We start from the raw sequence: 14,144 nt of genomic DNA, 5'->3' as shown, positions 1-14,144 counted from the left end.
AAAAAGGCTGGTTTGTGCAGGCACCTTTTCCGAGCCGCATGAAGCGGGGACGGTGCAGCCTCCACACACCCAGTTTGTGCTCAGCCTGGCCAATACTGCACGGGGCGAGTTCAGTGCACGGGACCAAGTTGTCCAAGGCAGTTGTGGATGCCCCCTCCCTGGAAGCGCTCAAGGTCAGGCTGGATGGGAATTTGAGCAACCTGATGTAGTGCATCTCGTGTCCTTGCCCGTGGCAGGGGTTCAGAATTAAGGCCTCTTCCAACCCAAACCATCTTGAAGGCCTCTTCCAACCCAAACCGTTCGGTGAGTCTACAGCGTGTTTGGTGACGGAAGCCAGGAGTTGTCAGCGTTATGCTTTGTGTTAGGATTGCTTCGTTATTGTGTTAAAGAATCCTAACTTTTGCTGGCGTCAAGTCAAAGAAAAACACCCCTCAGTCTCTTAGAGAAGCCTTCTCTTTAGCCTGCCTTTATCACCGCAGGTAGAGAGCTGCTGCCTTTTTCTGCACTGGTTCTTTGACGTGACATCTTTACATGAGGGACAGGTATCCGATCGGAAGGTGAAACCGAAGCAGAAGCTTCGGAAATTTCCACTTCTCCGAGTGCTTCACCAACGCCTCGCGTTGCAGAGGAAGGAGAAGATTATGGCAAAGGTGTCGTTTTCTACCTCAGGGACAAAGTTGTGGTGGGAATTGTGTTATGCAATATCTTCAACAGGATGCCTATGGCTCGCGAGGTCAGTACAGGACTAGTATGCTGAACAGGGGGACTGTTGCTTTCAGCTTGCTTAGATCTGGGATTTGCTTGTCGAAAAACCAATCTGCCAAATGAAGCGAAATGAGACTGACTGAATGCAGATGAACTTCTGTAATGAAATGTCAAGTCTGGCAGATGAAAGCAGAGCAGTGGATATCGTCTTCGTGGACTTCAGGAAGGTCTTTGACACCGTGTCCCATTACGATCCTCAGGTACTAGTTATGTTGGACTTCTCAGGCCACCATTCTTTCTGATACCAGAACTCGAAGGTAAGGGATTGGAAATCCAACGACGTGATGATCTTAAAAGAGAAAAGAGGTCAGGAGATACATCCCTAGCTTCCGGAAGTAACCAGAAACGGGGTACAGATGAGCGGCCTCCAGAGAGAATCACCCAACGTTATGGGCCAGCCGCTTGGAAGCCGAAGGAGGTGGTTGCAGGAGCTCGGCAGGTAAGATACATGTGCAACCTAAATCGAATCATAAGGTGGCAGGCAGTATTTGAAACCGTCACCGACCAAACCGCCAAGGTTCCTGACTTGCTCGCTGATCAAGCCACCCAGATGCGATGCGAGCTGCAATAATGCTACGTCTCACGGTCCTCGATTACGTACCAGCACGAGGAGGAGGTGCCTATGGACAAAGCCAAATGATGCAAGCTGCTGTCTTCAAATCGATGACAACAGGAAAGTCACTGAAGAAATTACAAAAGGGAATTAGAAAAGTAGCTCGCGTCCAGACCTGGAAGGTCTTGAACCTGGAAGGGAACATCTGGTCCTGGCTCCCAGGAGCAGCACGGGTGAAACAGTATTTGATTTGTTACTGGGATCCATCTTCTTAAGGATGATGCCTTGTTTAATCTCTTTTCTGAGGAAGTTAATTTGAAGGCTTCAGTCGTAAAGTCTCTGAAGATAGTAACTCTTACGGGGCCAACAGGGAAGATTCTGCTAGGAAGCCAGGATCCCCAGGATCTACCAGATGAAAGGGACTTGCTCGTAATGGAGTAAAACGCAAAAAAACCCACGCCAGAGAGCAGAAAGAAAAGAGGAAGGAATTGTAAGCAAGAGTATGGGTGTGCAAAAGGAGGGACGTTGCACCCCCATGCTGGGTCTCGAACCCGTGACAAGGTCAGGGTTATGCGAGCGCCTCGAGCCGGTGAGCCACCGCCGCCTCCTCGGGGGGAGGGGCTCCGGCTGGCCCCAAGAGCTGAGTGGCCGCTGGGGCGCTGGGGGGCGGGGCTATGCAAATGAAGCGCGGCCGGGCGCGCTGAGCAGCACGGGCCGGGGGGAGCCGAGCGGAGCCGAGCGCAGCCGAGGGGAGCCGAGCGCAGCCGAGGGGGCATGGACGTGGCTAGAAATACCTGAGGGGAGGGCGGGAAGCCAGGGAGAGGAGGGGAGGGGGGGGAGAGGCTAGGAGCCTCTCCTAGCCTCTCCTAGCCTCTCAAAAACGCAAAAAAAACACACCAGAGAGCAGAAAGAAAAGAGGAAGGAATTGTAAGCAAGAGTATCTGTGTGCAAAACAGGGAGAGCGGGTCAACCCCCCAGGCAGGCCTCGAACCCGTGACCCTGATGGCTCCTGCCGCGGTAGGGCGGGGTTATGTGAGCACCTCTTGCCACTGGGCTAACACCGCCTCCACGGGAGGAGGGGCTCCGGCTGGCCCCAAGAGCTGAGAGGCCGCTGGGGCGCTCGGGGGCGGGGCTATGCAAATGAAGCGCGGCCGGGCGCGCTGAGCAGCACGAGCCGGAGGGGGCCGAGGGGAGCCGAGCGCAGCCGAGTGCAGCAGGGGGGGCCGAGGGGAGCCGAGCGCAGCCGAGGGGAGCCGAGGGGAGCCGAGGGGGCATGGACGTGGCTAGAAATACCTGAGGGGAGGGCGGGAAGCCAGGGAGAGGAGGGGAGGGGAGGGGGGGGAGAGGCTGGGAGAGGCTAGGAGAGGCTAGGAGAGGCTAGGAGAGGCTAGGAGAGGCTAGGAGAGGCTAGGAGAGGCTAGGAGAGGCTAGGAGAGGCTAGGAGAGGCTAGGAGAGGCTAGGAGAGGGGGGGCTTGCTCCATCGCCTTCGTGAGCTCTACAGGAAACAATCGGGATTGGTAAAGCCGGGAAGGGAAGAATGGGGGCTCGCTTCATGGCGTTAGAAAATAGATGGTGCTGAGTGTCTTTGCTTGCTGCTGTGCAAATGAACCGAAACGAGGAGTCTCGGGGCCCCTCACAGAGGACGTTTCCTGACAAAACCGGGGAACCGGTCTCAAAAAAGCAGCTGAGACCGACCCTGTGGTTTGGGCAAGAGCCGAGGAGCAGCTGAGGGGGTCAGCTGGTGGTGATGACGAGGAGTTATCGGCCTTCGTCCCCACGACCCCCCGAAGACCACCACCAGGAGAGGAGACAGTGCGCAAGTGCAGCCAGGAGGAGCTCATGGAAATGACTCCTTGGAGCTCATTTTAATACGGAGCGGAGCTAGGTTATGAACGTGTATAGGCGCGTTGGGAAACTTTGTGCACGTGTACCTCTTTGCTGCATAGAACCAGGGCAAGTTGCCCCGTCAGGCAGGCACGATTTTGGTGGGCCTACCCCCGTGCTGCCCAGCGCTGAATAAACCTTACGAACCAATAAACATACCCACTTTACAATCCTACTGCCTGTGGAGTCTGTTTTCCGCAAGTCAGCATTACGTTAGAGTTGTGGCAAAAAAGGCTGGTTTGTGCAGGCACCTTTTCCGAGCCGCATGAAGCGGGGACAGTGCAGCCTCCACACACCCAGTTTGTGCTCAGCCTGGCCAATACTGCACGGGGCGAGTTCAGTGCACGGGACCAAGTTGTCCAAGGCAGTTGTGGATGCCCCCTCCCTGGAAGCGCTCAAGGTCAGGCTGGATGGGAATTTGAGCAACCTGATGTAGTGCATCTCGTGTCCTTGCCCGTGGCAGGGGTTCAGAATTAAGGCCTCTTCCAACCCAAACCATCTTGAAGGCCTCTTCCAACCCAAACCGTTCGGTGAGTCTACAGCGTGTTTGGTGACGGAAGCCAGGAGTTGTCAGCGTTATGCTTTGTGTTAGGATTGCTTCGTTATTGTGTTAAAGAATCCTAACTTTTGCTGGCGTCAAGTCAAAGAAAAACACCCCTCAGTCTCTTAGAGAAGCCTTCTCTTTAGCCTGCCTTTATCACCGCAGGTAGAGAGCTGCTGCCTTTTTCTGCACTGGTTCTTTGACGTGACATCTTTACATGAGGGACAGGTATCCGATCGGAAGGTGAAACCGAAGCAGAAGCTTCGGAAATTTCCACTTCTCCGAGTGCTTCACCAACGCCTCGCGTTGCAGAGGAAGGAGAAGATTATGGCAAAGGTGTCGTTTTCTACCTCAGGGACAAAGTTGTGGTGGGAATTGTGTTATGGAATATCTTCAACAGGATGCCTATGGCTCGCGAGGTCAGTACAGGACTAGTATGCTGAACAGGGGGACTGTTGCTTTCAGCTTGCTTAGATCTGGGATTTGCTTGTCGAAAAACCAATCTGCCAAATGAAGCGAAATGAGACTGACTGAATGCAGATGAACTTCTGTAATGAAATGTCAAGTCTGGCAGATGAAAGCAGAGCAGTGGATATCGTCTTCGTGGACTTCAGGAAGGTCTTTGACACCGTGTCCCATTACGATCCTCAGGTACTAGTTATGTTGGACTTCTCAGGCCACCATTCTTTCTGATACCAGAACTCGAAGGTAAGGGATTGGAAATCCAACGACGTGATGATCTTAAAAGAGAAAAGAGGTCAGGAGATACATCCCTAGCTTCCGGAAGTAACCAGAAACGGGGTACAGATGAGCGGCCTCCAGAGAGAATCACCCAACGTTATGGGCCAGCCGCTTGGAAGCCGAAGGAGGTGGTTGCAGGAGCTCGGCAGGTAAGATACATGTGCAACCTAAATCGAATCATAAGGTGGCAGGCAGTATTTGAAACCGTCACCGACCAAACCGCCAAGGTTCCTGACTTGCTCGCTGATCAAGCCACCCAGATGCGATGCGAGCTGCAATAATGCTACGTCTCACGGTCCTCGATTACTTACCAGCACGAGGAGGAGGTGCCTATGGACAAAGCCAAATGATGCAAGCTGCTGTCTTCAAATCGATGACAACAGGAAAGTCACTGAAGAAATTACAAAAGGGAATTAGAAAAGTAGCTCGCGTCCAGACCTGGAAGGTCTTGAACCTGGAAGGGAACATCTGGTCCTGGCTCCCAGGAGCAGCACGGGTGAAACAGTATTTGATTTGTTACTGGGATCCATCTTCTTAAGGATGATGCCTTGTTTAATCTCTTTTCTGAGGAAGTTAATTTGAAGGCTTCAGTCGTAAAGTCTCTGAAGATAGTAACTCTCAAGGGGCCAACAGGAAAGATTCTGCTAGGAAGCCAGGATCCCCAGGATCTACCAGATGAACGGGACTTGCTCGTAATGGAGTAAAACGCAAAAAAACCCACGCCAGAGAGCAGAAAGAAAAGAGGAAGGAATTGTAAGCAAGAGTATGGGTGTGCAAAAGGAGGGACGTTGCACCCCCATGCTGGGTCTCGAACCCGTGACAAGGTCAGGGTTATGCGAGCGCCTCGAGCCGGTGAGCCACCGCCGCCTCCTCGGGGGGAGGGGCTCCGGCTGGCCCCAAGAGCTGAGTGGCCGCTGGGGCGCTGGGGGGCGGGGCTATGCAAATGAAGCGCGGCCGGGCGCGCTGAGCAGCACGGGCCGGGGGGAGCCGAGCGGAGCCGAGCGCAGCCGAGGGGAGCCGAGCGCAGCCGAGGGGGCATGGACGTGGCTAGAAATACCTGAGGGGAGGGCGGGAAGCCAGGGAGAGGAGGGGAGGGGGGGGAGAGGCTAGGAGCCTCTCCTAGCCTCTCCTAGCCTCTCAAAAACGCAAAAAAAACACACCAGAGAGCAGAAAGAAAAGAGGAAGGAATTGTAAGCAAGAGTATCTGTGTGCAAAACAGGGAGAGCGGGTCAACCCCCCAGGCAGGCCTCGAACCCGTGACCCTGATGGCTCCTGCCGCGGTAGGGCGGGGTTATGTGAGCACCTCTTGCCACTGGGCTAACACCGCCTCCACGGGAGGAGGGGCTCCGGCTGGCCCCAAGAGCTGAGAGGCCGCTGGGGCGCTCGGGGGCGGGGCTATGCAAATGAAGCGCGGCCGGGCGCGCTGAGCAGCACGAGCCGGAGGGGGCCGAGGGGAGCCGAGCGCAGCCGAGTGCAGCGGGGGGGCCGAGGGGAGCCGAGCGCAGCCGAGGGGAGCCGAGGGGAGCCGAGGGGGCATGGACGTGGCTAGAAATACCTGAGGGGAGGGCGGGAAGCCAGGGAGAGGAGGGGAGGGGGGGGAGAGGCTGGGAGAGGCTAGGAGAGGCTAGGAGAGGCTAGGAGAGGCTAGGAGAGGCTAGGAGAGGCTAGGAGAGGCTAGGAGAGGGGGGGCTTGCTCCATCGCCTTCGTGAGCTCTACAGGAAACAATCGGGATTGGTAAAGCCGGGAAGGGAAGAATGGGGGCTCGCTTCATGGCGTTAGAAAATAGATGGTGCTGAGTGTCTTTGCTTGCTGCTGTGCAAATGAACCGAAACGAGGAGTCTCGGGGCCCCTCACAGAGGACGTTTCCTGACAAAACCGGGGAACCGGTCTCAAAACAGCAGCTGAGACCGACCCTGTGGTTTGGGCAAGAGCCGAGGAGCAGCTGGGGGGGTCAGCTGGTGGTGATGACGAGGAGTTATCGGCCTTCGTCCCCACGACCCCCCGAAGACCACCACCAGGAGAGGAGACAGTGCGCAAGTGCAGCCAGGAGGAGCTCATGGAAATGACTCCTTGGAGCTCATTTTAATACGGAGCGGAGCTAGGTTATGAACGTGTATAGGCGCGTTGGGAAACTTTGTGCACGTGTACCTCTTTGCTGCATAGAACCAGGGAAGTTGCCCCGTCAGGCAGGCACGATTTTGGTGGGCCTACCCCCGTGCTGCCCAGCGCTGAATAAACCTTACGAACCAATAAACATACCCACTTTACAATCCTACTGCCTGTGGAGTCTGTTTTCCGCAAGTCAGCATTACGTTAGAGTTGTGGCAAAAAAGGCTGGTTTGTGCAGGCACCTTTTCCGAGCCGCATGAAGCGGGGACGGTGCAGCCTCCACACACCCCGTTTGTGCTCAGCCTGGCCAATACTGCACGGGGCGAGTTCAGTGCACGGGACCAAGTTGTCCAAGGCAGTTGTGGATGCCCCCTCCCTGGAAGCGCTCAAGGTCAGGCTGGATGGGAATTTGAGCAACCTGATGTAGTGCATCTCGTGTCCTTGCCCGTGGCAGGGGTTCAGAATTAAGGCCTCTTCCAACCCAAACCATCTTGAAGGCCTCTTCCAACCCAAACCGTTCGGTGAGTCTACAGCGTGTTTGGTGACGGAAGCCAGGAGTTGTCAGCGTTATGCTTTGTGTTAGGATTGCTTCGTTATTGTGTTAAAGAATCCTAACTTTTGCTGGCGTCAAGTCAAAGAAAAACACCCCTCAGTCTCTTAGAGAAGCCTTCTCTTTAGCCTGCCTTTATCACCGCAGGTAGAGAGCTGCTGCCTTTTTCTGCACTGGTTCTTTGACGTGACATCTTTACATGAGGGACAGGTATCCGATCGGAAGGTGAAACCGAAGCAGAAGCTTCGGAAATTTCCACTTCTCCGAGTGCTTCACCAACGCCTCGCGTTGCAGAGGAAGGAGAAGATTATGGCAAAGGTGTCGTTTTCTACCTCAGGGACAAAGTTGTGGTGGGAATTGTGTTATGGAATATCTTCAACAGGATGCCTATGGCTCGCGAGGTCAGTACAGGACTAGTATGCTGAACAGGGGGACTGTTGCTTTCAGCTTGCTTAGATCTGGGATTTGCTTGTCGAAAAACCAATCTGCCAAATGAAGCGAAATGAGACTGACTGAATGCAGATGAACTTCTGTAATGAAATGTCAAGTCTGGCAGATGAAAGCAGAGCAGTGGATATCGTCTTCGTGGACTTCAGGAAGGTCTTTGACACCGTGTCCCATTACGATCCTCAGGTACTAGTTATGTTGGACTTCTCAGGCCACCATTCTTTCTGATACCAGAACTCGAAGGTAAGGGATTGGAAATCCAACGACGTGATGATCTTAAAAGAGAAAAGAGGTCAGGAGATACATCCCTAGCTTCCGGAAGTAACCAGAAACGGGGTACAGATGAGCGGCCTCCAGAGAGAATCACCCAACGTTATGGGCCAGCCGCTTGGAAGCCGAAGGAGGTGGTTGCAGGAGCTCGGCAGGTAAGATACATGTGCAACCTAAATCGAATCATAAGGTGGCAGGCAGTATTTGAAACCGTCACCGACCAAACCGCCAAGGTTCCTGACTTGCTCGCTGATCAAGCCACCCAGATGCGATGCGAGCTGCAATAATGCTACGTCTCACGGTCCTCGATTACGTACCAGCACGAGGAGGAGGTGCCTATGGACAAAGCCAAATGATGCAAGCTGCTGTCTTCAAATCGATGACAACAGGAAAGTCACTGAAGAAATTACAAAAGGGAATTAGAAAAGTAGCTCGCGTCCAGACCTGGAAGGTCTTGAACCTGGAAGGGAACATCTGGTCCTGGCTCCCAGGAGCAGCACGGGTGAAACAGTATTTGATTTGTTACTGGGATCCATCTTCTTAAGGATGATGCCTTGTTTAATCTCTTTTCTGAGGAAGTTAATTTGAAGGCTTCAGTCGTAAAGTCTCTGAAGATAGTAACTCTCAAGGGGCCAACAGGAAAGATTCTGCTAGGAAGCCAGGATCCCCAGGATCTACCAGATGAACGGGACTTGCTCGTAATGGAGTAAAACGCAAAAAAACCCACGCCAGAGAGCAGAAAGAAAAGAGGAAGGAATTGTAAGCAAGAGTATGGGTGTGCAAAAGGAGGGACGTTGCACCCCCATGCTGGGTCTCGAACCCGTGACAAGGTCAGGGTTATGCGAGCGCCTCGAGCCGGTGAGCCACCGCCGCCTCCTCGGGGGGAGGGGCTCCGGCTGGCCCCAAGAGCTGAGTGGCCGCTGGGGCGCTGGGGGGCGGGGCTATGCAAATGAAGCGCGGCCGGGCGCGCTGAGCAGCACGGGCCGGGGGGAGCCGAGCGGAGCCGAGCGCAGCCGAGGGGAGCCGAGCGCAGCCGAGGGGGCATGGACGTGGCTAGAAATACCTGAGGGGAGGGCGGGAAGCCAGGGAGAGGAGGGGAGGGGGGGGAGAGGCTAGGAGCCTCTCCTAGCCTCTCCTAGCCTCTCAAAAACGCAAAAAAAACACACCAGAGAGCAGAAAGAAAAGAGGAAGGAATTGTAAGCAAGAGTATCTGTGTGCAAAACAGGGAGAGCGGGTCAACCCCCCAGGCAGGCCTCGAACCCGTGACCCTGATGGCTCCTGCCGCGGTAGGGCGGGGTTATGTGAGCACCTCTTGCCACTGGGCTAACACCGCCTCCACGGGAGGAGGGGCTCCGGCTGGCCCCAAGAGCTGAGAGGCCGCTGGGGCGCTCGGGGGCGGGGCTATGCAAATGAAGCGCGGCCGGGCGCGCTGAGCAGCACGAGCCGGAGGGGGCCGAGGGGAGCCGAGCGCAGCCGAGTGCAGCAGGGGGGGCCGAGGGGAGCCGAGCGCAGCCGAGGGGAGCCGAGGGGAGCCGAGGGGGCATGGACGTGGCTAGAAATACCTGAGGGGAGGGCGGGAAGCCAGGGAGAGGAGGGGAGGGGGGGGAGAGGCTAGGAGAGGCTAGGAGAGGCTAGGAGAGGCTAGGAGAGGCTAGGAGAGGCTAGGAGAGGCTAGGAGAGGCTAGGAGAGGCTAGGAGAGGCTAGGAGAGGCTAGGAGAGGGGGGGCTTGCTCCATCGCCTTCGTGAGCTCTACAGGAAACAATCGGGATTGGTAAAGCCGGGAAGGGAAGAATGGGGGCTCGCTTCATGGCGTTAGAAAATAGATGGTGCTGAGTGTCTTTGCTTGCTGCTGTGCAAATGAACCGAAACGAGGAGTCTCGGGGCCCCTCACAGAGGACGTTTCCTGACAAAACCGGGGAACCGGTCTCAAAACAGCAGCTGAGACCGACCCTGTGGTTTGGGCAAGAGCCGAGGAGCAGCTGGGGGGGTCAGCTGGTGGTGATGACGAGGAGTTATCGGCCTTCGTCCCCACGACCCCCCGAAGACCACCACCAGGAGAGGAGACAGTGCGCAAGTGCAGCCAGGAGGAGCTCATGGAAATGACTCCTTGGAGCTCATTTTAATACGGAGCGGAGCTAGGTTATGAACGTGTATAGGCGCGTTGGGAAACTTTGTGCACGTGTACCTCTTTGCTGCATAGAACCAGGGCAAGTTGCCCCGTCAGGCAGGCACGATTTTGGTGGGCCTACCCCCGTGCTGCCCAGCGCTGAATAAACCTTACGAACCAATAAACATACCCACTTTACAATCCTACTGCCTGTGGAGTCTGTTTTCCGCAAGTCAGCATTACGTTAGAGTTGTGGCAAAAAAGGCTGGTTTGTGCAGGCACCTTTTCCGAGCCGCATGAAGCGGGGACGGTGCAGCCTCCACACACCCCGTTTGTGCTCAGCCTGGCCAATACTGCACGGGGCGAGTTCAGTGCACGGGACCAAGTTGTCCAAGGCAGTTGTGGATGCCCCCTCCCTGGAAGCGCTCAAGGTCAGGCTGGATGGGAATTTGAGCAACCTGATGTAGTGCATCTCGTGTCCTTGCCCGTGGCAGGGGTTCAGAATTAAGGCCTCTTCCAACCCAAACCATCTTGAAGGCCTCTTCCAACCCAAACCGTTCGGTGAGTCTACAGCGTGTTTGGTGACGGAAGCCAGGAGTTGTCAGCGTTATGCTTTGTGTTAGGATTGCTTCGTTATTGTGTTAAAGAATCCTAACTTTTGCTGGCGTCAAGTCAAAGAAAAACACCCCTCAGTCTCTTAGAGAAGCCTTCTCTTTAGCCTGCCTTTATCACCGCAGGTAGAGAGCTGCTGCCTTTTTCTGCACTGGTTCTTTGACGTGACATCTTTACATGAGGGACAGGTATCCGATCGGAAGGTGAAACCGAAGCAGAAGCTTCGGAAATTTCCACTTCTCCGAGTGCTTCACCAACGCCTCGCGTTGCAGAGGAAGGAGAAGATTATGGCAAAGGTGTCGTTTTCTACCTCAGGGACAAAGTTGTGGTGGGAATTGTGTTATGGAATATCTTCAACAGGATGCCTATGGCTCGCGAGGTCAGTACAGGACTAGTATGCTGAACAGGGGGACTGTTGCTTTCAGCTTGCTTAGATCTGGGATTTGCTTGTCGAAAAACCAATCTGCCAAATGAAGCGAAATGAGACTGACTGAATGCAGATGAACTTCTGTAATGAAATGTCAAGTCTGGCAGATGAAAGCAGAGCAGTGGATATCGTCTTCGTGGACTTCAGGAAGGTCTTTGACACCGTGTCCCATTACGATCCTCAGGTACTAGTTATGTTGGACTTCTCAGGCCACCATTCTTTCTGATACCAGAACTCGAAGGTAAGGGATTGGAAATCCAACGACGTGATGATCTTAAAAGAGAAAAGAGGTCAGGAGATACATCCCTAGCTTCCGGAAGTAACCAGAAACGGGGTACAGATGAGCGGCCTCCAGAGAGAATCACCCAACGTTATGGGCCAGCCGCTTGGAAGCCGAAGGAGGTGGTTGCAGGAGCTCGGCAGGTAAGATACATGTGCAACCTAAATCGAATCATAAGGTGGCAGGCAGTATTTGAAACCGTCACCGACCAAACCGCCAAGGTTCCTGACTTGCTCGCTGATCAAGCCACCCAGATGCGATGCGAGCTGCAATAATGCTACGTCTCACGGTCCTCGATTACGTACCAGCACGAGGAGGAGGTGCCTATGGACAAAGCCAAATGATGCAAGCTGCTGTCTTCAAATCGATGACAACAGGAAAGTCACTGAAGAAATTACAAAAGGGAATTAGAAAAGTAGCTCGCGTCCAGACCTGGAAGGTCTTGAACCTGGAAGGGAACATCTGGTCCTGGCTCCCAGGAGCAGCACGGGTGAAACAGTATTTGATTTGTTACTGGGATCCATCTTCTTAAGGATGATGCCTTGTTTAATCTCTTTTCTGAGGAAGTTAATTTGAAGGCTTCAGTCGTAAAGTCTCTGAAGATAGTAACTCTTACGGGGCCAACAGGGAAGATTCTGCTAGGAAGCCAGGATCCCCAGGATCTACCAGATGAAAGGGACTTGCTCGTAATGGAGTAAAACGCAAAAAAACCCACGCCAGAGAGCAGAAAGAAAAGAGGAAGGAATTGTAAGCAAGAGTATGGGTGTGCAAAAGGAGGGACGTTGCACCCCCATGCTGGGTCTCGAACCCGTGACAAGGTCAGGGTTATGCGAGCGCCTCGAGCCGGTGAGCCACCGCCGCCTCCTCGGGGGGAGGGGCTCCGGCTGGCCCCAAGAGCTGAGTGGCCGCTGGGGCGCTGGGGGGCGGGGCTATGCAAATGAAGCGCGGCCGGGCGCGCTGAGCAGCACGGGCCGGGGGGAGCCGAGCGGAGCCGAGCGCAGCCGAGTGCAGCAGGGGGGGCCGAGGGGAGCCGAGCGCAGCCGAGGGGAGCCGAGGGGAGCCGAGGGGGCATGGACGTGGCTAGAAATACCTGAGGGGAGGGCGGGAAGCCAGGGAGAGGAGGGGAGGGGAGGGGGGGGAGAGGCTAGGAGAGGCTAGGAGAGGCTAGGAGAGGCTAGGAGAGGCTAGGAGAGGCTAGGAGAGGCTAGGAGAGGCTAGGAGAGGGGGGGCTTGCTCCATCGCCTTCGTGAGCTCTACAGGAAACAATCGGGATTGGTAAAGCCGGGAAGGGAAGAATGGGGGCTCGCTTCATGGCGTTAGAAAATAGATGGTGCTGAGTGTCTTTGCTTGCTGCTGTGCAAATGAACCGAAACGAGGAGTCTCGGGGCCCCTCACAGAGGACGTTTCCTGACAAAACCGGGGAACCGGTCTCAAAACAGCAGCTGAGACCGACCCTGTGGTTTGGGCAAGAGCCGAGGAGCAGCTGGGGGGGTCAGCTGGTGGTGATGACGAGGAGTTATCGGCCTTCGTCCCCACGACCCCCCGAAGACCACCACCAGGAGAGGAGACAGTGCGCAAGTGCAGCCAGGAGGAGCTCATGGAAATGACTCCTTGGAGCTCATTTTAATACGGAGCGGAGCTAGGTTATGAACGTGTATAGGCGCGTTGGGAAACTTTGTGCACGTGTACCTCTTTGCTGCATAGAACCAGGGCAAGTTGCCCCGTCAGGCAGGCACGATTTTGGTGGGCCTACCCCCGTGCTGCCCAGCGCTGAATAAACCTTACGAACCAATAAACATACCCACTTTACAATCCTACTGCCTGTGGAGTCTGTTTTCCGCAAGTCAGCATTACGTTAGAGTTGTGGCAAAAAAGGCTGGTTTGTGCAGGCACCTTTTCCGAGCCGCATGAAGCGGGGACGGTGCAGCCTCCACACACCCAGTTTGTGCTCAGCCTGGCCAATACTGCACGGGGCGAGTTCAGTGCACGGGACCAAGTTGTCCAAGGCAGTTGTGGATGCCCCCTCCCTGGAAGCGCTCAAGGTCAGGCTGGATGGGAATTTGAGCAACCTGATGTAGTGCATCTCGTGTCCTTGCCCGTGGCAGGGGTTCAGAATTAAGGCCTCTTCCAACCCAAACCATCTTGAAGGCCTCTTCCAACCCAAACCGTTCGGTGAGTCTACAGCGTGTTTGGTGACGGAAGCCAGGAGTTGTCAGCGTTATGCTTTGTGTTAGGATTGCTTCGTTATTGTGTTAAAGAATCCTAACTTTTGCTGGCGTCAAGTCAAAGAAAAACACCCCTCAGTCTCTTAGAGAAGCCTTCTCTTTAGCCTGCCTTTATCACCGCAGGTAGAGAGCTGCTGCCTTTTTCTGCACTGGTTCTTTGACGTGACATCTTTACATGAGGGACAGGTATCCGATCGGAAGGTGAAACCGAAGCAGAAGCTTCGGAAATTTCCACTTCTCCGAGTGCTTCACCAACGCCTCGCGTTGCAGAGGAAGGAGAAGATTATGGCAAAGGTGTCGTTTTCTACCTCAGGGACAAAGTTGTGGTGGGAATTGTGTTATGGAATATCTTCAACAGGATGCCTATGGCTCGCGAGGTCAGTACAGGACTAGTATGCTGAACAGGGGGACTGTTGCTTTCAGCTTGCTTAGATCTGGGATTTGCTTGTCGAAAAACCAATCTGCCAAATGAAGCGAAATGAGACTGACTGAATGCAGATGAACTTCTGTAATGAAATGTCAAGTCTGGCAGATGAAAGCAGAGCAGTGGATATCGTCTTCGTGGACTTCAGGAAGGTCTTTGACACCGTGTCCCATTACGATCCTCAGGTACTAGTTATGTTGGACTTC

General features: G+C 54.7%; 1 long non-coding RNA gene across 1 annotated transcript; it reads right to left on the bottom strand.

The window, feature by feature from the left end:
• Positions 1 to 9,944: 9,944 nt before the first annotated feature.
• LOC311444054 lies at positions 9,945 to 12,001 on the bottom strand. The gene is made up of 2 exons (XR_014697635.1): positions 11,595 to 12,001; positions 9,945 to 11,282 (listed from the first exon to the last, which is right to left on the bottom strand). It is a non-coding gene; the product is annotated as an uncharacterized lncRNA (long non-coding RNA).
• Between the last annotated feature and the right edge of the window lie 2,143 nt (positions 12,002 to 14,144).

This window comes from Aythya ferina (assembly GCF_964211825.1).
Source record: "Aythya ferina genome assembly, chromosome: 13".
Classification (NCBI taxonomy): Eukaryota; Metazoa; Chordata; class Aves; order Anseriformes; family Anatidae; genus Aythya; species Aythya ferina.
This window is presented reverse-complemented; position numbering and strand designations above follow the sequence as displayed.